This window comes from Polypterus senegalus, chromosome 16, assembly GCF_016835505.1.
Source record: "Polypterus senegalus isolate Bchr_013 chromosome 16, ASM1683550v1, whole genome shotgun sequence".
Classification (NCBI taxonomy): Eukaryota; Metazoa; Chordata; class Cladistia; order Polypteriformes; family Polypteridae; genus Polypterus; species Polypterus senegalus.
The window spans coordinates 82,680,378-82,703,861 of NC_053169.1; the positions used below are offsets into that span (position 1 = coordinate 82,680,378).

The window sequence follows — 23,484 nt, forward strand, 5'->3', positions numbered from 1 at the left end:
ATTAACGACCCCCTCTGCTACTTAACTGACCAGATCAATAGCCCACAACTTTCATTGACTTGATGCTATACTCGGATTAAAAAGTGTTTGTTTAATTATTTTGAGCAGTATACGGTTTTACGGTTAGGAAGATTATTCAATTTAAAGTTATACGAGTTAAAGTATCGGGAGAACTGAGGTGCTGATGTGCTTGTTCTCTTCTATAGGTGCTCAATCATCCAATGACAGCGACCGCCCACTGCATGCGCAGTCTGCTGGTGTTTCATTAACTTGTACTGGGGGTCTGTTTGCTGTCAGTGGCGGCTATCGGAGGTGAAAAAAGTGAAATATACAAAACATACAAGTTGGTGTAAGCTGCTGTCAAGGTAAAATTGAAACAGCAAACTAATCCGTAGCTGAAGTCGCAGAGATTGTTTGTTTTAAGACAGACAGAAACTTTTTTGAAGGGTGATTTTGAAATTTCTAAACTTAGTATAGCGTGATCTGTTTGAGATATCTCAACAAAAAATTAAACTCTTGAACCAATTTCCTTTAAAGATAAAACCGTGCCACAGTTCAATGAAATTGGTCCATGGGGGGGCCCGAGTTGTTTCTTGCGGACAGACAGACAGATATGGACTTTCACAACAGGTGCTCCATGCATTATATGGGAACGAGCATAAAAAGAAAAGCTGAAGCAGAAGTCAAAAAGCAAAACTAACAAGAAAAAAATCCCTAATCAATATCAAGCCTGAAGCACACTAGACTGCTGTTGGGAAATATCATCTATAATGTCACATTCCAAGAGCAAAAGGAGTAAAGCAAGGAAAAAGTCCTAGGTGGTGTTAGTATGCCATCTAGAATCATTTAGAGTCACAAAATAAAGTTTCAGAAGTGGAAGGTGGCAGACAAAATGAGAAGAAATGCAAAAGGAATATAGGACCCTGGAGTTGTGAGACATCTAACCACTATGAACCAGTTGGGAATGATGACATTACATGGCACATGACTTACTAGTCACTTGATTGGCCACCAGCCCAGGACCAATAAACAATATGTCATTGTGGAGAGGCAAAATGCCAGGTATGTTTGTGAGCACCTAAACAACCAGGAGATAATTGAGAAATAAGAAATCGACCATGGTCATAGACAAGTAAGAGTCAGAACACTGGAGGAGTGAAAATACAAATGGTAACAAGAAGGCAGGGAAAGACAAAAATCGAATCAGAAAAAGTTCATAAGCAGAACAAGAAATTCTAATAGTAGGCGTTATTTAGAAAAAAATACAAATATCAGCAAGGGATAATGCAAAGTGCAATCGACAGCATATTTACAGAATATTGTAATTTCTGTTACGCCATTGGCATTGTAGTTGAGGTCACATGACCTTCAAAACAGCATCACGTAAATAAAGAAAACTAAGAGGTTGCTGAAAATTTACTTTTGCATTTCCAGGTAGAATGTGAAAATAATATCAGAAATTGATTACTGGTTCCATGATTACAAACTCCAAAACAGACAGAAATATCCATCCATCCATCCATTATCCAACCCTCTATATCCTAACTACAGGGTCACAGGGGTCTGCTGGAGCCAATTCCAGCCAGCACAGGGCGCAAGGCAAGAAACAAACCCCACAGTGGGCAACAGCCCACCGCAGAGACAGAAATATGCAAATGTTAATAATACATATGACAATAATCAACGTCACCAATGCCAAACAATGAAATGCACACAGAGGAACGTAGTGGCTAAATAGACCATCTAGCAACTGAATCCCCCCTCTCCGTTCCTTCTAATCATCTCTTTCACTTTTGGCACAAGACTATGATGGAATCAATAAGTCACATCTTCTTATTGTCTTAGGGTTAATACATGTACAGAGTACAGTGCAGCTCTGATGTACTAAACAATAGGCAACACATCACACTTTCCATCACCATGATTAGTGAGTAGAACTATCCTACCTCGAAACTTCTGTGGTCCTTACTTGAAAAATCTCAGAACACAGTATTGGACATTATCTGCCAATACAACACATATAAAGGTTCATTGAAATGCTGATGACACTGACCTGTATCTATGTACTTGTATTCATAATCAGAAGTTTACTCACTCACTCACTCACTCATCATTAAAACCACTGTTTCCTGTTTAGTGAAAAAGATTAAATCCGGCAGGATGGTACAGCTAGGTCAGTAGGTATCCACTCAGTAAGGACATTTCGATACATCAACATTTAGGGGTAAACCACCCTCACAACAGAAAAACAAAATACCCCATAATCTCAAAAATGCTTTGACAGATTTGGTGAAGTCACAGAAGTAAGAAAATTAGTCAAAATATGTTTTTTTTATTGTTATTATTTTTTTATTTTTAGATATTAATATGCTACACCTATGCTCTGCTCTGAGAACGGCTTTATGCAAATGAAGGACAACATAATAACGCTGCTAGTCAATAGAGCGGGTGAAAAAAGAGATGTGATCACATTGTGAAATGGAAAGAAGAAGTTTGGTGAAGATCTTTGCTTAGCAACCTGTGTTTATGCAGTTGACTACCATCCCTCATCTTGGTTGTCCGTTCTGCTTTGTCAGTCTCCTGCTCTTTGACGATGGTGCTGCACGTTAGAAAGAAACGCCGGTCTTAGATAATGGTGCTTGAATTTCAAATTGGAAAATGCTCCACGACCTTTGTCCTTCATGTTAATACAGTACAAATAGTAAGTGTAACACACAGGGCATTGGCACTTCTGTGTATCCACTTCAAGCACTGCTTTGCATATACTAAACATTCACATCTGTGAACGTTAACATGGACAACACAGAAACAAGGAAATGCATCAAAAGAAATATTATACTTTAATGAATGGCTTAAACAAATGAAAATCATTCTTCCTCTTCTTTCGGTTACTCCTGTTAGGCGTTGTCACAGCAGATCATTTTTATTCCATCTCTTCCTGTTCTCATCATCTTGCTCTGTCACCCCCATCACCTGCATGTCCTCTCTCACCACATCCATAAACCTTCTCTTAGGCCTTCCTCTTTTCCTCTTGCCTGGCAGCTCTATCCTTAGCATCCTTCTCCCAATATACCCAGCATCTCTTCTCTGCACATGTACAAACCAACACCATCTCACCTTTCTGACTTTGTCTCCAAACTGACCAACCTGAGCTGACCCTCTAATGTAAACATCTAATACTAATACTTACTACAGTAAACCTGCACTGATAGATACAAATACAAATACAAATGATGTAGCTCAAAGTGCTTTACAGGAACAAAGAGAAAAAAGACAAAATGTAAAAAATAAAATTAAGCAATACCAATTAACATAGAATAAACCTAAGGTCCAATGGCCAGGAAGGACAGAAAAAAACAAAAGAAAAAAACTCCAGACGGCTGGAGAAAAAAAAAAAACAAAACCTGCAGGGGTTCTGAAGCCACAAGACCACCCAGCCCCCTCTAGGCATTCTACCTAACATAAATGATCTCAATCAGTCCTCATGGTTTTCAGGGTTCACATGGACAAACTTGATGATGACGGTCATGTGGACTTCTGGCCTTTAATCCATCAATGTAGGGACATCACGGTGCTTTGATTGTGTGGTGGTGGCACAGAAAATATTCTAATAGAAAAATCAACAAACAAATCTACATTTCCCTTTCCTACCAAGGACTACAGCATGATAGATAGATAGATAGATAGATAGATAGATAGATAGATAGATAGATAGATAGATAGATAGATAGATAGATAGATAGATATGAAAGGCACTATATAGATAGATAGATAGATAGATAGATAGATAGATAGATAGATAGATAGATAGATAGATAGATAGATAGATAGATAGATAGATACTTTATTAATCCCAAGGGGAAATTCACAAAAGTTCACTGCTACATGATAAGGCTCTATTATAAGTCGCCAGTCAGCAGTGTGGGGCTGGAGGTGGTGATGAGAGGAATGACTGGTGGGGATAGCCAATACAAATATTTACATCCAAGACTTCAAGGGGTGGAAACCTCCAGGGGGCTTGAGGAAAGGGGGGGTTACTGAACAAAAGGGCTACTACCAGACTCCAAAAAGGGGTGAACAGTGTGGCATAGACTGTCATCAGGAAGAAGGAAGCAGTGGGGAACGCACTGTAAGAGAAGGATTGTTGTGCAGTGGGATTCTCAGGTGGCACTTTCTCCGGGAAGCAGGTGAACATCAGAGCAGACTTGAGGGATTAACATTACTGTGCTCCATGGTTGGAACTGTAGAGCAGAATGCAGAGACACTTGTGGCATGCTCTGAGTCCTGGACACCGGAGAGGATGGTGGAGAAGCCTAAAGCGTTGTCTGGGATCGGAACACTGGAGCAGGGTGAAGAGACATTTGCAACATGCTCTGAGGCTGAAACATGGGGTGATTTTCCTCCCCTGATTTACAATTGACTCAAACTCCAATAACTCTTTATACTATGTTCATTTCCTTTACCTCACTGTGGCAGTTCAATGCAACATATACTCAAATTTCACAATATTTCTAACAATTACCCATTTCATTTCAAAAGATTACACTTTCCTGTAAAAGTGTGTTTTGCAATGACCGTCAACAAAAGCCAAGTCAATAGAAAGAACAGGAACTGATGAAATGCAAGAATGTTATCCTCATGACCATCCGTGCATAGCAAATTTAAGAGCAAGTAGCTTCAGTGACCTCATAATATTATTATTATTACTTGACTGATACCTTTACAACTCATAACATTTCAGATACAATTGGTTACGTATCTTTTGTTTTTCCAGTTGGAGCAGAGCCAAGTGGAGTGACTTACTCATGGTCACATAGTGTCAGTAGCAGGATTTGGACCCACAATCTCAGGGTTTGAAATCCAAAGCTTTAACCACTACACCACACTACCTGCCAATAATATTAGCCCTGGGTAAAAATAAAAATACAAAAAACAAACATTGCATACAGAAAAGCACTTTGTTACATAGTACATCTGATACACCCGATGGCTCTGTAACTGATTGTCTCATGGAATTTCCCTGGTAAACCTTGGTAGCACAGCTAATTTACCAATAAGACTAATATTGTGAGCAACAAGAACCTGGACAAGACAAACAAAAAAGATTTACGGACCCAACTTGGACTCTGCGTTTATTGATTTGGGGTATTGTGTGTAGTTTAAGTCTCCATAATGTAAAAAAGACATAGCAACACTTGAGAAAGTCCAGAGATGATCGACTAAACTGATATTATAGTGTCTTTCATAGCAAATATCTTCACTTATACTGTACCAGGGGAGCACAGGATTGACCAGTGACTTGACATACTGTAGCTCAAGGTCATCTGTTCTGAGACCTGCTGGGTCAGCTATCTGATCACTCTCCCTGCTTAAAAGAAATACAAACAACCCTGGTCAATTAATAGTTAACATCTTGGAGGACCACTCAAGTGTAGCATTGCTTTGAAATCAATATGCCACCATTACTGGAGGCCCGTGTCATAGTCCTGCAGTTACATACCATTTATAAGCACGTACCTTTCAGGATATGATGACACGTGGGGTGGGCGGGCAGGGCTGACAGTTAAGGTTGTAAATTATTCCTGATCTGTCAACCGAGCAGGAAGTTTCCTTTTCACTCGTCACGTCCCCCACAGCTGCTGGCTTGCTCACTGCTCTAGAAAATAGACAGCCGAGGCCACAGACTTCTCTCTGGCAGTTCTTGTGTAACTCCAGCACTCAGGCTGCTGGCCCTCATGACATCTCTCTTAAAGGGATGCACTCATTCAGTACATCTGGCTTGTCTGCAGTATTTTAGTAGTAAAAGAACAGTCAAGGAGGAGGTCAAGTGCAACAGGAATAGTAAAGGGGAATTAAAAGATACAGACAGTGAAATAGCGGATGCCCTAAACTTACATTTTTCTGAGGTGTTCACATGTGAGCAAGTGGATAACCTCCCAGAGGTAAATGTGACCACTAAGGAGGTACTGAGGGATTTGGAAATTGTAGAGGGAGAAGTGCTGCTCAGATTAAATAAGATGAAGTCAAACAAATCACCAGGCCCAGATAATATTTATCCTTGTGTTCTTAAGGAGGCTAGTGAGTACAGATATAAACCCTTGACACATATTTTTAGGAAGTCACTGAGCACTGGAGAGATTCTGAAGGACTGGAAAATGGCAAATATCATCCCATTATATAAAAAGGGTGACAGGGCAGATCCAAGCAACTATAGGCCAGTAAGCTTATCATGCATCACAGGAAAATTAATGGAAGGAATTATTAAGGATAAGATTGAGCCACATCTGGCAAGGACAGGAGTTATTCTGAATAGTCAGCATGGGTTCAGAAGAGAGAGGTCGTGTTTTACTAACATGTTGGAATTCTGTGGAGCTTATGATATTATTTATCTGGACTTTCAGAAAGCATTTGATAAGGTGCCACACGAGAGGTTGGGCATCAGATTAAAAGAAATGGGAGTTCAGGGTGATGTTTTTAGATTGGTGCTGAATTGGCTCAGACGCAGGACGAAGAGGGTGATGGTGCGAGGAACCTCATCAGAACTGGCCGATGTTAAGAGTGGTGACCAGCAGGGGTCAGTGCTAGGGCCACTGCTATTTTTAATGTATATAAATGATTTAGGTAGGATTATAAGTAACAAGCTGGTTAAGTTTGCAGATGATACCAAGATGGATGGATTAGCAGATAATTTGGAATCTGTTATATCATAACAGAAGGACTTGGATAGCATACATGCTTGGGCAGATTTGTGGCAGATTAAATTTAATGTCAGTAAATGCAAAGTATTACACATAGGAAGTAAAAATGATAGGTTTGAATACACAATGGATGGTCGGAAAATCGAGAGTACAGCTTATGAGAAGGATTTAGGAGTCATAGTGGACTCTAAGCTATCGACTTCTCAACAGTGTTCAGAAGCCATTAAGAAGGCTAACAGAATGTCAGGTTATATAGCGCCTTGATGTGTGGAGTACAAGTCCAAGGAGGTTATGCTCAACCTTTATAATGCACTGGTGAGGCCTCATCTGGAGTACTGTGTGCAGTTTTGGTCTCCAGGCTACAAAAAGGACATAGCAGCGCTAGAAAAGGTCCAGAGAAGAGCGACTAGGCTGATTCTAGGGCTACAGGGGTTAAATTATGAGTAAAGATTTAAAGAGCTGAGCCTTTACAGTTTAAGCAAAAGAAGATTAAGAGGTGACATGATTGAAGTGTTTAAAATTCTGAAGGGAATTAGTACAGTGGATCGAGACTTGTATTTTAAAATGAGTTCATCAAGAACACAGGGACACAATTGGTTATCCCAGCAGCAATAGGCACAAGGCAGAAATCAACCTCAATTCATCATATGGCCCACTAACATTCACATTCACATTAGAATTGGCAAGTAACTTAACAGGTGACACAATGACACAGTAGTTACAGCTGCCAGCGCCCTGGCTTCAACTTATGTATCTTGTCATCCAAATGGAGTCTGCACATTTTGCTTGTGCCTATGTGATTCTTTTCCCACGTCCCAAAAGACAAACAGGTTGGGTTAACTGGCAATTCTAAGTTAACCCTATGTGAGTGTGGGTCATCAAATGGACTGATGTCATGTCCAGGGCTCCCCAAATAGGCTCTGGATGCCTACAAGTAGGTTTGAGAATGGTATGATATGCTACATTAATTGACCTAACCTGCATGACTTTAGGATGTGGAAGGAAAACCAGAGTACCAAAAGAAGTACCTATGTAGCCAAGGAGCTAACATGCAACTCGATACAAACAGTGACTGGCTTCTGAATCTGAACCCAAGATATTGTATCCATGACGCAGCAGCAGCAGCACTAACCACTACATTGTCCAACATGATAGCAAAGTCAGGATGTGGAGTGGACCCCTTTGTTATGGTGTGGAGACATATACATGGCCTCCAAAAGGCTTCACTAAAAAGTGTAACTGGTCAGACCATGCCTCCATTGCTTGCCTGGAAAGGCCTCGCCCCAGTGGGTCTTAATCCCAGCTCCAACTGGCCCATCTCAGGACTAACAGGCCTGAAGGGCATTAAAACAATCCAAAGAAACTTAACAGTGTTAAATATATATCAAAAAGCCCCACAAGTAGGCAGTTCACTGTAAACCTCAGATGGTGAACAAGGGGCCCTTAAAATGATCTTTATAAAATGGAAGAATTTATTGCCAAAAAAACTGAAATAGGAAAAGTAAGGCAAAATTGGTAGAAAGGAATTGCCTAAAAAGAAATCCAAAATAAAAGTTACAATATGTAATGAAGAAAACAGAATCCTTAAAAGATAGCAATAGAATTAAAAAAAAAAAACAAAAACAGAAAATCCAACATAATATAATAATAAAGTCATGACTCAGTTAACAACATCCCGACTAACAATACCGCAATTTAACGACGGAGCTTCCATAGAGATACAATAAATGAAATCGAAGAGCATCGAAGCATTGTCGTAAGTGGTTGTATTACAGTATTAACATTATTATTATTATTAATGTATTATTGTTACTGTATTTCAATAACTATTATTAATTTATGAAATGTATATTAGGTTAGATTAGCTTAGGGTAGGTTACATCAGGTCAGGTGTATACTTGACACAAAGGCACGTTTTTCTGCTGCTCCTCCTGCACAGCTAGGTTCTCACCGCACACTTCACATGGAATGCATTGATGCAGACATGGAGCTTTGTACCCAAAGTCAGAGTGGCAAAAATCACATCATACCCAGAGTTGCATGCTCCTGTAGACTGTTGGTGTGTGCTGGAATTTCGTCTTAATGCAGTAATGCAGAAGTAGCACCTTGTATCCAATGTAATTTTTGCTGCATTGACATCAGGCACAGAGGCTCACCCCCACCCCCTTAATATATATCAACAAACTTAACAGCAAAATCAGCTTGACGACGCACTGGTCAGAACTATATGCCATCATCAAACGAGACAATGACTGCACTCACAACTCCACAGAATACTTGGCTGCTGAATCCTGTCGCAGGCTCGAATATAAAGCCAGAAGGAGGGCCCAGCAGCTACAACATTAGGGTACTTCCGCCTCTTGGGAAACCACCCACAAAGCACAAGAAACACATGCAAATTTAAAGATATAGTACATTTTTTTTTGTTCTGTATTTCACCTTATACAATTTCTCTTATTAGGAATTTGTTAGTTTTTGCATACCCCTTGGGGTCAGAGCGCAGGGTCAGCCATCGTACAGTGTCCCTGGAGCAATTGCAGGTTAAGGGCCTTGCTCAAGGACCCAGCAGAGTAGGATCTCTTTTGGCAGTTACAAGGATTTGAACTGGCAACCTTCGGGATACCAGTGTAGATCCTTAGCCTCAGAGCCACCACTTCACCACCACCTACTCAAAGCATCATGATGCACCAACATTGATGGACTGAAAGCCAGAAGTCTACGTGACCATCATCATCAGGTCCTTCCATGAAAACCCTAAATACAAAGAGGACTGTTTGACTTATGTTAGGTAGATTGCCCAGAGGGGACTGGGCGGTCTTTTGGTCTGGAACCCCTACAGATTTTTTTTTTTTTCTCCAGCTTTTGGAGGTTTTTTTTGTTTTTTCTGTCCACCCTGGCCATCGGACCTTACTTATTCTATGTTAATTAATGTTGACTTGTGTTTATTTTTTTATTGTGTCTTCTATTTTTCTATTCATTTTGTAAAGCACTTTGAGCTACATTTTTTTGTATGAATATGTGCTATATAAATAAATGTTGATTGATTGATTGATTAAACCAATAATAAACAAATTCAACAGAAATAACAAAAAATAATGATTCAAAGTTAACAAAAAACACAATAATATACCTAAATATTGCAGAAGATCAGCCTGGCTCCAGACAGACACCAATGACACACAATATTCAAAACACACACGTTTGTTATACTCTTCCTTACATACACAACACCATCCATAAATCAGCACAATACTCAGTCCTTTTTTACTTCTCTTTGTTTCCTTCTGCACACTCCACTCCTCTGCTTCCCGACTCCGGCTCATCTACTGGAGTGAGGCAGCCTCCTTTATACTGCACCCAGAAGTGCTCCAGGTGCCTCTCGACTAATTTCAAGCAGCACTTCCGGGTGTGGCAGGAGTGCTGCATACAAATCCCACTCCTCTTCTGGCAGCACTTCCGGGTGTGGCGGTAGTGCTGCAGATCTTACTACCGGAGCTGTCCAGGTGCCCCCTGGTGGTGGCCATGGACCTCAAAAAGTTTGAGTTTCAAAGACCAAAGCCTGTGGGCAACCGGGGGGGGCTGCCCTCTCATGTCCCGGGATATGAATTGTCCTTCTCCTGGTTCCCTGTTCTTCCAGGCCTCCCGGTAGGGCATGATTCCCCGGCCATCCATCACAATACACATCAACCTTGGCCTCGCCCTTTATATGCAGCTTTCCCCAAAGCCTCAGCCATCCTCTTTTGTTGCTTAGCAATGGTAACTAGGTTACAGTCATGTGATGGGTGGGGCCCAGCTCGAGATCCATCACTGCATGTGTTACCAGTGGTAAAAGTCAATAGTTGAGGTGCTTTGAGGTTAAGTGTTTAATATTTCTTTCTTTTTTTGAGGTTTTCTTGCTTTGTGTTTTTGTTGAAGTGTTTTGCCTGCCTTTTTATGTATTTACCTCTTTGGTTCACAGAAATGTAATCACGAACAAGATTTGTTTTACTTACTTATTCAGATATTCACCCCTACTTCTGATCACATAGCCACTTCTACTCGATTCTGAAACCTAACGGCTCAAGTGGAGGGGACTGTGCATAAAAATATTCAGCTAGGAATACAGAAAGTTTGAGGTAAGGCTGTTACACTCACTAACCAAGGACGATTCAGAGTGGTGACATGTTGCATGTTGATTAGTAAATGCAAATAAAAATGTCACTTGACAGTAATGACCCTAAACAACTGTGAGGAATGAGGCAGAGAAAGCTGCAAGTTTGTTTATTTGGGATGATTGAGTTACAAAGAAAATGCACTTTCTTAAAGATGCCTTAACATACATCTCCCACATCTTAAAGTAATATAAGTCTTTCTAAGTGTGTGTTGCTCTAAAACAAAAGCTGTGGTGCTTCTGTCTGTCAAATCCTTGGTGAAGTATGGCATCCCCGTCCCATTGCTGAAGAGCAGCTCTGAGCAGAACATCTTTGAATTTTATTAAATCTGACAAGACAGAAATGGAATTGATTTATTACTGAAAGATTTATTCAGCCACACACCTAAAACTTATGTAACAAGTAATACACAATTTTTGAGTTGTTGGGTTTTAACCCCAGTCTGGTCACTGCCTGCATGGAACTGGCATCTTCTTCCTGTGTCTTAGGGTGTTTTACTCTGGTGAGTTGGTTTTCCTCCTGCATCCTAAAATATAACTGGTGACTTAAACAAGGCCTCACGTGAGTGTGTGTGATGCTATGCTGTGGACTGGCTACCTTCCAGGCTTGATACCAGCCTTGTGACACCCATGCTAACAGGATAGGGTTCATCTCTCCATAACCCTGAGACTGGATAAATCCCAATCTGAAAATGGATGAAAGGCCTTTCTCATAAAAGGAACTGCACAACAAATGTGATTGCTTTAATGAAAAGTCTTTAGCCATTCTCAGATTTCTTTAACTCCAGCACACGTGACACAACCTTTGTATAAGCTGTCAGGTCAACCCAGTCCTCTCTCCTCCTCCTTCTCTGCCCTCTTCACTTTCATCATTTCTCTTATTTCCCCAGAGTGTAGCCTCAGCTTTCTCATTAGGATGATGCAAGACTCAACCAGAAAAGGCCACCTATGAAACAATCCGCTGCTGGCGTGGAAGGTCTATCTGGAAAAAAAACAAAAAAAAAAACACAAATCCGCAAAGAAAGAAGAGGAGCAAATGGTGGTTTTGCTAATTGGATGATAATTTCTTTGATAGCTTATACACCAGACTCAGCAGTTCTAGGGAGAGTGAAGAAGGGCAGCATCCTGCTGTTTTATCAGGAGGCCAACTCTGTATGTGAGCCTCATTAAAGGAAAGGCAGCTGCTGTTACATATTATTTTTAGAAATGTAAGTTCATCTGTTTAACAAATCTGTTTATCCAGTGCAGGACTGCAGGGGCCTACCTTGACTGCACTGAACACAACATAAGAGTCAATCCTGAATGGTATGCTAGTTGACTATAAGGCACACTTTATGAAAACAGGTAGAGGTGGTGGGAGAGGATGCTGTGAAAACAAGACGACTTCTCAGTCACAAACCTTATTGGTCTCCTTTAGCTCGGCCTCTGCGCAGCTCACTGGTTCAGCTATAAATTGTCTTCACATCTCTCTCTCTCTCTCTACTTGTAACTTGAAGAAACAGAACATACGTGAATCGGGACAGAGTTATTTCTTCAGAAGAAAGAGACCAGAGAGATGAAGTGTAGAGAAAAGAAAAAAAAAATGAAGAAACACAAGAAAACACTTCCACAAATCACCCTTTGGTAGAGAAACTGGGACTATCTGGCAGTTGTGCATTCATTTTATCTAACACACTCTCCTGTTTGACCTGCAATGAACTGGTTTGCTCATCTTCGCTGTATATTGTGAAACATTTTGGGTACTCTTGAGTTGTCCCCAAACAAGGAATCAATGCCAATCAGGCTAAGGTATAACAACAACAATATTTTTTTATATAGCACATTTTCATACAAATGATGTAGCTTAAAGTGCTTTACAGGATGAACAAAGAGAAAAAAGACAAAATGTAAAAAATAAAATTAAGCAATACTAATTAACATAGAATAAAAGTAAGGTCCAATGGCCGGGAAGGACAGAAAAAAACAAAAGAAAAAAAACTCCAGACGGCTGGAGAAAAAAAAAAACAAAACCTGCAGGGGTTCTGAAGCCACAAGACCACCCAGCCCCCTCTAGGCATTCTACCTAACATAAATGATCTCAATCAGTCCTCATGGCTTTCAGGGCTCACATGGACAAACTTGATGATGACGGTCATGTGGACTTCTGGCCTTTAATCCATCAATGTAGGGACATCATGGCGCTTTGATTGTGTGGTGGTGGCGCAGAAAAATGGAAAAAGAACAGCAGAGAAAGTAGGGGTTAGTACGGATTTCCGAGCCACCATGAATGATAATGATAATTAAATGCATATCAGGATTAAACTAAAATGAAGCTGTGAGAAAGCCATGTTAAAATAATGTGTTTTTACAACGCTCCACTCTAGTAATCTGGTTGTGCAGATTGACACTTTTTAATGATTTATAAGACTTATTGAAGGCAAATAGATACCCCAGTAATATCTTGTTTTTCAATTGGACTGGTGAGGTTCGCTTCCTGCTGGTATTAAACATATGGTTTATCTCAGGCACTTTCTTTCATTGAAAATTTCTCAAATTTGCAAAACCCTGAATTTCCTCACTGAATCCTTGAGAACCCCCAGACCAACCTACAACTAAACACGGAACCTAAATATAGTAGATGCCCCAGTTTAACTACATTTACAAAAGGCTTTTGTGCAAAGTTCTGCCACAGAAAGCCCCAAGTGGATACTGGAATGCCAGACTTTCTTCATCCCTCTCCAATCTGTGTCCTGTCCTGAGTTTGTTCTCACCTTTCACCCAGTGCTGTTGGCACCAGTTACCCAGAACCTTAAGAAAAAGAAATTGGGTTCAGAAAATCGATGGATGGATGGATTGAAACCAACTCCTTTATCCAGTGACTTGAAGTTACATTCTCTAATCTCTGTACAGCCATTCTGCAAAATGACCCAGGGATAAGGGTTTGGAGTCCATCATGGCAATGCTGATTACACTGTACACTCAGTTGCTCTCATACTGTCCCAACTAACTTAACACAATGTCTTTAAGATTTAAGGGAATCTAGATACTCATTGTAAACCTACCCTGTGATGTGCCAAAAAAAAAAGGACATAAAGCATAAATGGTGTGGCATCATTGGCTGGGTTGATAATTAAACCTGGGCCCTGGAAGATATGAGGTGGTGGTGCTAATGCTTAAGTCACCAACAAGCTGACAAAACTGAGACTCTTTGTATGGTACACACAAGTTGACCTTCAGATCAAGTAAATGTTTACTATGTACCAAAATATGGCTGCCACATGTATTCTAATAGAAAAAACAACAAACAAATCTACATTTCCCTTTCCTACCAAGGACGATAGATAGATAGATAGATAGATAGATAGATAGATAGATAGATAGATAGATAGATAGATAGATAGATAGATAGATAGATAGATAGATAGCACTATATAGATAGATAGATAGATAGATAGATAGATAGATAGATAGATAGATAGGGCACTATATGATAGATAGATAGATAGATAGATAGATAGATAGATAGATAGATAGATAGATAGATAGATAGGGCACTATATGATAGATAGATAGATAGATAGATAGATAGATAGATAGATAGATAGATAGATAGATAGATAGATAGATAGTATCACACACGTGCAAGTAGCAGTCTATTAAAGGGACTGAATAATGGCAATTCCATGTCTGATCAGGGGGTGATGGAGTGCACTAACTGTCCTTCTCGATCCCTTGCAGACCATTCTTGGAAAATCCCACAGGGTTCTGGCACCTTTGATGATGTCACTTCTGTTTTTCCGGCACCTTTGATGATGTCATTTTCCATTCCCACCTCTGATGATGTCACTTCCGGTCCCTCCTCTGATGATGTAACTTTCACTTCTGGCCCAGATGACTTCACTTTCTACACTGGCCTTTAAAGCTGCCATCTTGTCTATATACTACAGTTCTGTTTTGGACTCAGTTGTGTGAACAACTCACTATCTTCAAAAATACATTTTTGCAGCCAAGGAATATTAGATAGATAGATAGATAGATAGATAGATAGATAGATAGATAGATAGATAGATAGATAGATAGATAGATAGATAGATAGATAGATAGATAGATAGATAGATAGATATTTGTCCTCACTTGTACATTTTACATATGTACCAGCATAAACAGGTTGAGGGCATGTGTGTCCTGTTGTGTGGAAAAAAGGGTGAAGTGCTTCTGTACCTGGAAAATGGCCATCTGTCCTTTTTGATTATTGCATACATGGCATAAAAATGGAAAGCTTCTGCTTTCAATTTACACAGATGTGAGTGCCAGAGTTACACTTGTTCTCTTAGCCAGCCTGAGTAGCTGCCTGATGCTTTTCACTGCTAGGCCAGCCTACCGACAAGGCTAATTGAACCTTAGTAGTAACCTTCCAGACTCCTTTGGCCTACACTGATGTTTGCACGTTCTCACTGTGTCCATGTGAGTGTTTCCGTTTAGCACTCTACATTCAGACACACATCCCACAGATGAGTAGATTAATGTCAATGGTGAATGTGCTATGCAGGGAGTTTGTATCAAATCCAAGACTGGTTCCTGCTTTGTACCCAAGGCTGCTGGGATAGGTTCTGTCCGCTCAAAACCTGGAAGTGCATTCAACAAGTTGGTAATGAATGGATGGATTGGAATCCTGCGTCCAACAGAGAGCATTATCTCCTCAAATGGATCAGTGCTTGTGCTGTGGAGAGGTAGTACCACCTGAATGCCATAACGGTGACAAATTATGGAGCGCCAGCATATTTGGGAGTCTGGCAGTTGTGGGCTTCTCAAATGCCAGGGTAAGGTAACCCTTTTTAACTTCAAGAGCATATTGTTTTGGTACAATAAACCAATTAATATAGAACATTTTTGCTCCACTTTTGCTAGAAACCTCTGGAAAAAAAGAACATTCTCAGCAACCAGAAATAATTTATCACAAAATTAAAAAGCATAATGATAATAAAAACAGGACACAAGAATGTACAGTAAAAAGGGAAAATGACCAATGAAAGATAATTGTAAATGTATATTGTTCGAAAGAATATGTTTCATAAGCAGGTTATGCATATGAGTGAAAAGCTTATTAAATACACAGACCACAGTGACTTACCACTGCTGCCTCCAAAACGTAACTTGAATACAAAATATTCGTTTTGAAATTGCTCCTGCTTCCCCAGATTAAATAAAAACCTTACTTGATAACATAACTCTAACTTTTCAAACTCACAAGTTTAAATCTGTCAATAAAAAGAAAAGAAAAATAACCAGTCTAGAGGGTTTATTCCAGTTATGTTCTCAGAACACTACAGACATTAGAACAATTGCTTTTAATAACAGGCGTGTAGGGGGATTTAAAATATGAAGCCATGATGGCAGACTGAGCTTCTCAAAACAGTGGAGGAAAAGGAGACAGATTTGCATGATATGACAGCAATGGCAGCAAACTGATGAAGTACAACGTTCAACTACTATTTACAGAAAACAGAAAGAGGTTAATCAATTACAAACCTCCACGCTGAAAAGCAGCTGAGGGCTAACAGAACTGAATTTTTCCTTAAATTACCGAATGCCGAAGAGAACAAAACCAATGCTAACTCTAAGGTGGTTTGCGTGGCATCTGGGCCTCTTAAAATCAAGCGGATGGTTACAATCCTGCATCCTTCAAAAGCAAGGCCTGCTCTTTTAATATCCTCCTGTCTGTTTTCTTACCCACTCTATTGCTCTATTGGAGAAAAAACGGCATCAAATTCTAAGTAGCCATCTTTAGACTGCTTTTTTGGACTGAACCCTGTCAGAGGTAGGAACATCAAAACTGGACATTGGAGACTCTAATATAAGGAGCCCTGGCTCAACAAAAATATCTCTTATAGTTGTGATAGCTCCAGAAGTGCAAGGAGGAAAAGAAAACGGATTTACACTGATGCATAATTCAGGATTATTTAAAGATCAGGGTATGAGAATGCTATAACAGACAAGGAGCCAAGAGCTTTTCAACTTTGCATGAAAAAATATTCAGGTCATATAAAATGAAAAAGCCCAGGATGACAGCATGGGGTTGCTGAATTCAGTAAAAGGCAGAGCTGAAAGGGGCAGAGGGCTGTAATATTAGATACAGTAGTAAACCACAAAGTGGAGGGGGCACAGAGAGGATAAACCAGCCTCAGACTGGGCACAAGACATAACTCCCAAGTATGGCATGGACATCAACTGCAATCAGTTAAAAAGCACAGTGGAATGCTTACTTAGAGGTAACTTTTTTTCCAAAAGAACTTTGAAATTAGGGCCAGTTTACAGTTGTCAGTTTTTTAAAAATGGACATCTGTGACATGTAGCCAGAGAAAATAAAAGTCACCCAGACACTAAGAGAATATGCCAACTCCAAGCAGATGGTGCCTGTAGTGTGAAATTTGAATTCCAAGCTCTTTACATATAAAGTTACATTAATTTTTTGGCTGACGTCTAAAGTCATTGTACTTTTGCCCAGAGTGATGCTAATCATTTGCTACAGGGCAGCAGTTCTTTTTCTCCTCACTCACTTACAGGGGACAGTGACAATGGGTTGCCACATTGGCTACTGAGAGACTGACCAAAGCAGTACAGTACAGCAGCAGGGAACCTCTGGAGACATTTCACACGCAATGGCTTGTGCCTCACATGGGATACTATATACAATGAAGTAAAGCTCTTAAGATTGAAATTGGATATATAGTTGGATAATCTACCCACCACCAAGAAAACAAGCTTAACTTCAGCTGCTAAAGGCCAGTCCATGAGATGTCACAATCACCTAGTCAGTTTAGTCCAGAGACCACAAAAAAAGAAATTCTGATTGGACCTCACCTTTAAAAAAAAAAAAAAAAAAGCAAAATGACTGCAAAACATGAAATAAAATGATGTCTCCGTTTTGACTCAAGAAGTTAAAATGTTCTGTCTAAATTCTCCTCTGATGAACATTTGAACATCGAATAACAAGTTAGCCTGTTTTACATACCCCAAAAATATTTAGCATCACAAACAAATGAAAAATAAAATTGTTCTGATATTAATATATGATCATTTTAGAGCAGCACAAATTAAAAGAGATCAGTTCAGACCTACAAGGGCAACATGATGACCAAAAGATGGGCCAAGGCGAAGCTATTTACAGAAAACAGAAAGAGGTTAATCAACTACAAAACTCCACATTGAATATCAGCTGAGGGCTAACAGAACTGAATTTTTCCTTGAATTACTGAATGCCAAAGAGAACAAAACCAATGCTAACTCTAAAGATTGTCTGAGTGACATCTGGGCTTCTTAAAATCAAGCGGATGGTTACAATCCTGCATCCTTTAAAAGCAAAGCCTGCTCTTTTAATATCCTCCTGTCTGTTTTCTTACCCACTCTATTGCTCAATTGGAGATAAAATGGCATCAAATTCTGAGTAACCATCTTTAGACTGCTTTTTTTGGACGGACCCCCTGTCAGAGGTAGGAACAGAAAAACTGGACATTGGAGACTCTAATATAAGGAGCCCCAGCCCAACAAAAATATCTCTTATAGTTGTGATAGCTCCAGAAGAGCGAGGAGAAAAGGAAAATCGGTTTACACTGATGCATAATTCAGGATTATTTAAAGATCAGGGTATGAGAATGCTATAACAGACAAGGAACCAAGAGCTTTTCAACAGGAAGCAAATATTCAAATGACGGCTTGGGAATCAGAAGCAGCAAAAGATTCCATGTAAACAGCATTTGCATGAGGGACAATCAAATTGTGCCCAGCCACAGTGGTCCCTCACACCCTCCTAAATGTCTCATGCAGCGAAGAAGACATTTCAGATTTGATTATTGTTTTATTGTAATGATTGGCCCTGTGATAGACTACCACCCTGTCAGGGACTGTTTCATGCTCAGTGCTTCCTGGATTTGCTCTGGCTTTCCCAGTACCTGGAATCGGATTAAGCGGGTCTGAGAAAAACTGAATTAATGTTCTAATTTGTTAAAAGGATCGACCTCCCTTTACGTTTAGTGTTTTTAACTGAAGACTGAGAATGGGTCAGAGGTTTGGAACTGAAAGATGCCTTTTTTCTTCAGGTTTGCCACTGCACATAACACATAATTGTTTTATCACTTTAGAATCATCCTGTATGTCATTCAGTGCAGTGGACATGTCTGTGAATATGTGATTGTCAAATATGAAGAATGGTATCAAAACAAAACCATCCTTCAGGCAGTGCAGACTTCTCCTACTCCCAACATTATATAATAAAGGTGAAGTAACAAGGCATGCCAGGGTCTAGCATGGCACTTATGAGGTGCAGTCATGCAAAAATATCAGAAGTGGCAGGGACAGATCTTCTTCTGCTCTACAGATAGAAGAGGAAGAATTGTAAGTGCCTGTGTCACACCCAAATCCTTCCTCAATGCACCCCTGAAATTGATCACACAATACTCATGTGGTTGACACTGTCATACTAAGATTTGTCCTCTGTTGTTCAAAGTTTTAAGTGACCGTAGTATGAGTCATCTAAAAGAGGAACTGTTTGTATAAGTGACTTCAAAAACACAACATTGTCAGACCCACTGAATACAGCTGAGGGAGGTCACATTACGGCGTGCAAGGCACAAAACAACCCCAAAGTGACTGGCTCATGCATGCATTCTTTGGCCAATTTAACTTGATGTCTTTGAGGTGTGAGAAGAACACTCATGCAGATAATAGGGAGAACATGCAGGCTGTATACTGATAACAAAGGCAGGTGGGATTTGGACCCTGGCTCTATAAGATGACAGTGTTAACCACTGTGCTACATGGCTTCTGAAACTTGCAGTGAAAATCTACTAACAGGTCATATAAACCTTTGTTCTCTTTGTCAGCGCCACAATCAAACGCCACTGTTTATCACTGTTAACCTTTCTGCTTTCTTATCAGCATTGTGAGGGGGTGTCTGGCTGGCAAATGTTACTGGGGCAAGGACCACCAAGTTAGCAACAAGCAGCTAAAAAGTCCCACACACAGTTTCCATGGCAGAGAGAAACTGACATTGGCAGCAAGGCACATCCAGCAGATGGTCATATGGGAGTATAATGGCTGCTGTAGTGTGGTCAGGAAGAGAGCCACTATGGATGCATGAGTGAGTGAGGTTATAGAGGGCAAATAAAAAGACCTCCATGGTAACAAGGACGATTTGTAGACACTTGGTGGGTAGCTGGGACCATGTTGTCCATTTAAGGGTAAGTCCAGGAAGGACTGTTTAGTGGTCAGTATCATCTGTTGGAGATTGCACATCCCAAGTGGGAATATATGGATCTCTCCAAGGCCATAAATGCAGCATAGAATCAGGGGTGCAGTGACCCCAGGGGTAGTCAGAAGGGGCTTCAGGCTAGTCTCCCTGGAGCAAAAGTAGGACTTCTCCAGATCCCAGAAAAGATTGCAGACTTTAGAATAAAGTGCTTGTGGGAAATAACAACCTTATAACCAAAGTCTATGCTGGCATAGAGATGGGAGAAGAGTTGGGGTGAAGACTTAACTGGCAGGAGGAAGAGTGACCAGAGCCAAGAAAGAGAGAGATCAATTGTGACTGAGGGGAGTGCTGTAGTAGTCAGAAAAATGACAAATCACATCTCCCGATGGAAAAGGGTTCAGTAATCATTTAGGTAAGCGACAGGGCTTGCTTATGTTTTTGTTCATTGTTATCATGTTCTTCCTGTGATCATCCCTCCCGTGTGTCATGCTTGGTAAGGTTAGGAGCATGTGCTGATTGCCACACCCACCTGTGGTATAGCGGGTCCACAGCTCAAATTGAGCAGGCCAGTTTTAAATAGATAATCGGCGCACTCGTGGCTTAAAGAGAGGGCGTGTTCCCGGGAGTTTCATAATGCGGGCGGTCCTTGCTTAAGTGCACAGGTGAGGAGTCATCCGCATCCGTAATTGATGCCGAGAGCTGCTAATCACCACACCTGATCCACATCTCCGTTATATATAATAGGAGTGCGAGGGTGGAAGGGGGGAGGAAAAGAGAGAAAAAAAAAGGAACAGAGGTTAAGGAAGCAGAGAGCTGGAGGCGAGGGAGCCAGTGTGTGCGTGCGTGTGTGTGTGTGTGTGTGTGTGTGTGTGTGTGTGTGTGTGTGTGTGTGTGTGTGTGTGTGAGAGAGAGAGAGAGAAAGAAAGCGAGTTAAGACTCGTGGATGTATGCAGGCAGCTGGGAGATGTGAGCACTAGCGGGATGTTTGGGGGCCAACGGTAGTGGTCGCTCCTACTGAGCACTTGTATGGAGCAGGAGTGATCGGGACAAGGTTGGCTTGCCATAGCGAAGGCAGCGGGAGTCGGAGATTTGGAGTGGATCCCCAGCGTGAGCATCCTGGTCGTTGGAGGAAGCCAAGTCTCAGTTTGGCAGAGGCTGAACCAAGCCAGGGATCGGGAGGCCACCAGACCAGTTGAGTGAAGAAGGTCAGCTGCAGGTAGGGTGACTCCTCTGGTACATAGCCTGGATGGGAGAAGCAGGGGAGCCACCAGTAAAAGAAGGCACCGGGCTTTGTTTTAAAAGACTGCTTCCAGCCATTGTTTTTAACCTTGTTTTTATGGATCTATTTATATGATTTTTAACCTCCACGTTTTTCACTAGCTTTTAATGGATTATTTATTTAATAACTTATTTGAAGCACTGCCCTATTTGAACATAGTTTTTGGTTTGCTGATTTTAATAAAAGCACTTTGCACATTTTTGCACCATCTCCTTCGCTTCATTGTATCTCACTGTCCAGCTCATCTGTGACATTACTGACGGTGTCGGGTTCAAGAGCTCCCCAGAAGCCAGATGGGAGCGTGGAGCTGAACCCGCATCATCACACCACCACATGACAAACCAACTCAGGAACACAGATTAGGACCCAAGTGCAGCCATGTGGTGGGTGACACCTCAGCACCACATTAGTTCTGATGGAATGGAACCAGTGTGAGGTGTTTTTTATGGAGGCTGGAGTGCCAATTCTGCCACCAACCCCCAAGTTTTTCCCTGCAGGTTGGAGGGCCTACTTGAAGGGCCGGATGCAGATCAATGTCATACCCAGGGTGGAGCAATTGCAGGTTAAGAGCCTTGCTCAAGGGCCCAATGAAGTAGTTTCGCTTTTGGCATTTATGGGATTCGATGCTTGGTAATACAATTACTATTTGCTGACACATTTGGCTCCACTAGAGTTATTTTTGGTGTGAAAGGCTGAGACCTCATCACAGTATTTGCTAACATTTGGAACAAGTCTAATTCTCATTTAAACGGGTCTGTTCAAAACTTTTATAAAATATGTCAGGATCTAATCATTAACATTTTAGAGTAAGCTTCCAATTTGGGGAAAAGGATACCCTTCTTTTCTTGCTCCTTTTATAGAGTAGTTTCAGTTGCTGGCTGCTCTCTCTTTGTCTTGGTTGGGGGTTGAATTTTGCTTTGAATTGTTAAATTTGACTTGAATGTATAGAATGTTATCTGTTTCTAATTAAAATCAATAAAAAAAGTCTGAGAATGTTGTGCTACTGTGTGTTAATCGGCCTACTTGAGTGCCCTCCCGTGCAGCTCTCCTAGTTCGACATCTCTCTCATGAGCCTACCCCTTCACTTTTAATCCTATTTTTAAGTGCCCACTCTCTTTTCCCAAAATAACTTTAGACAGCTAGTAGGGGTTAAAGAACAACTGTTTTCACAGACTTTCCCTCATCTACTGTAACTCATCTAATAGTTGTGGTACCGCTTTCATTAATCAAGTCCACTTATGCTAAGGAACTGCTGTTTGGTTTTCCCCCGTTTTGACTTTCACAGCAGAATGCACACAAGCACAGCCACACTCACGTCTGAACTAAAACTAGATTGATTAAAAGTGGGGGGAAATTATGTCATGGTACAGATGCTATACAAGAGCCACCAATGGGCATCTTACCAAGTACTGAAGAACATGGCCACAGTCACTACTTTTTGGTCTCTTTAGGTACTAGGGGGTTTTGCCCTGCTCGCTTCGCTCGCCTGCCACTTTGCATCTCTGTCACTTGCGTATGTGGATTTCACTTTCACCAAACAACAAATCTTTTAATTCTCGCGGATATGCCTCTTCATTGGAAAGAAACACTACTTTTCCCTGATGGAAACATGAATTAGACGATCTACGAGTCTCCGACTTGAAGTTTAAATCCAAACAATTTCTACATACTTCTGTCATATCACCTATGTCCATATATTCAATCTCTTTGCTGTTCCATTATTTCACAGAGTAATAATTTGTGTTTGTTTGAGCTAATGCGACCTTTACTATCATTTTTTGAGACTTTCAAATGTTAGTACTTTCATTACCTCTAACCTGCTCTGCACGTGTACCTCTTTACAACGTTCTACTTTGTCATCTACTCTTTTGTCTTTTATTTCCGGCCCTGGGCGTGGTTACATCTCTTGGCACAAAGTCTCGTCTTGCGGGACATGAAATTATCTCTCTGAAAAAGTTTTGTCTCGTCCCAGGGTTTTTTTATATAATAGGAGACATTTCCTGAAAATGCAAAGGCACCTATTGTCACTGTCATGTCTGCACATCTGTCTGTCTCTCTGTATACCAACAACTTGATTCCCAGTGAAATTTGGCAGGCTTATCTTCTAAGAAAGTTGTTGGAAAAAATACAG

General features: G+C 40.7%; 1 long non-coding RNA gene across 1 annotated transcript in view; it reads left to right on the plus strand.

The window, feature by feature from the left end:
* Positions 1-23,484, plus strand: part of LOC120516885 — a 60,552-nt gene that overhangs the window by 19,011 nt on the left and 18,057 nt on the right. The window contains exon 2 of the long non-coding RNA XR_005630936.1: positions 10,699-10,813. This is a non-coding gene — a long non-coding RNA (uncharacterized LOC120516885). The remainder of the gene's footprint in view (positions 1-10,698; positions 10,814-23,484) is intronic.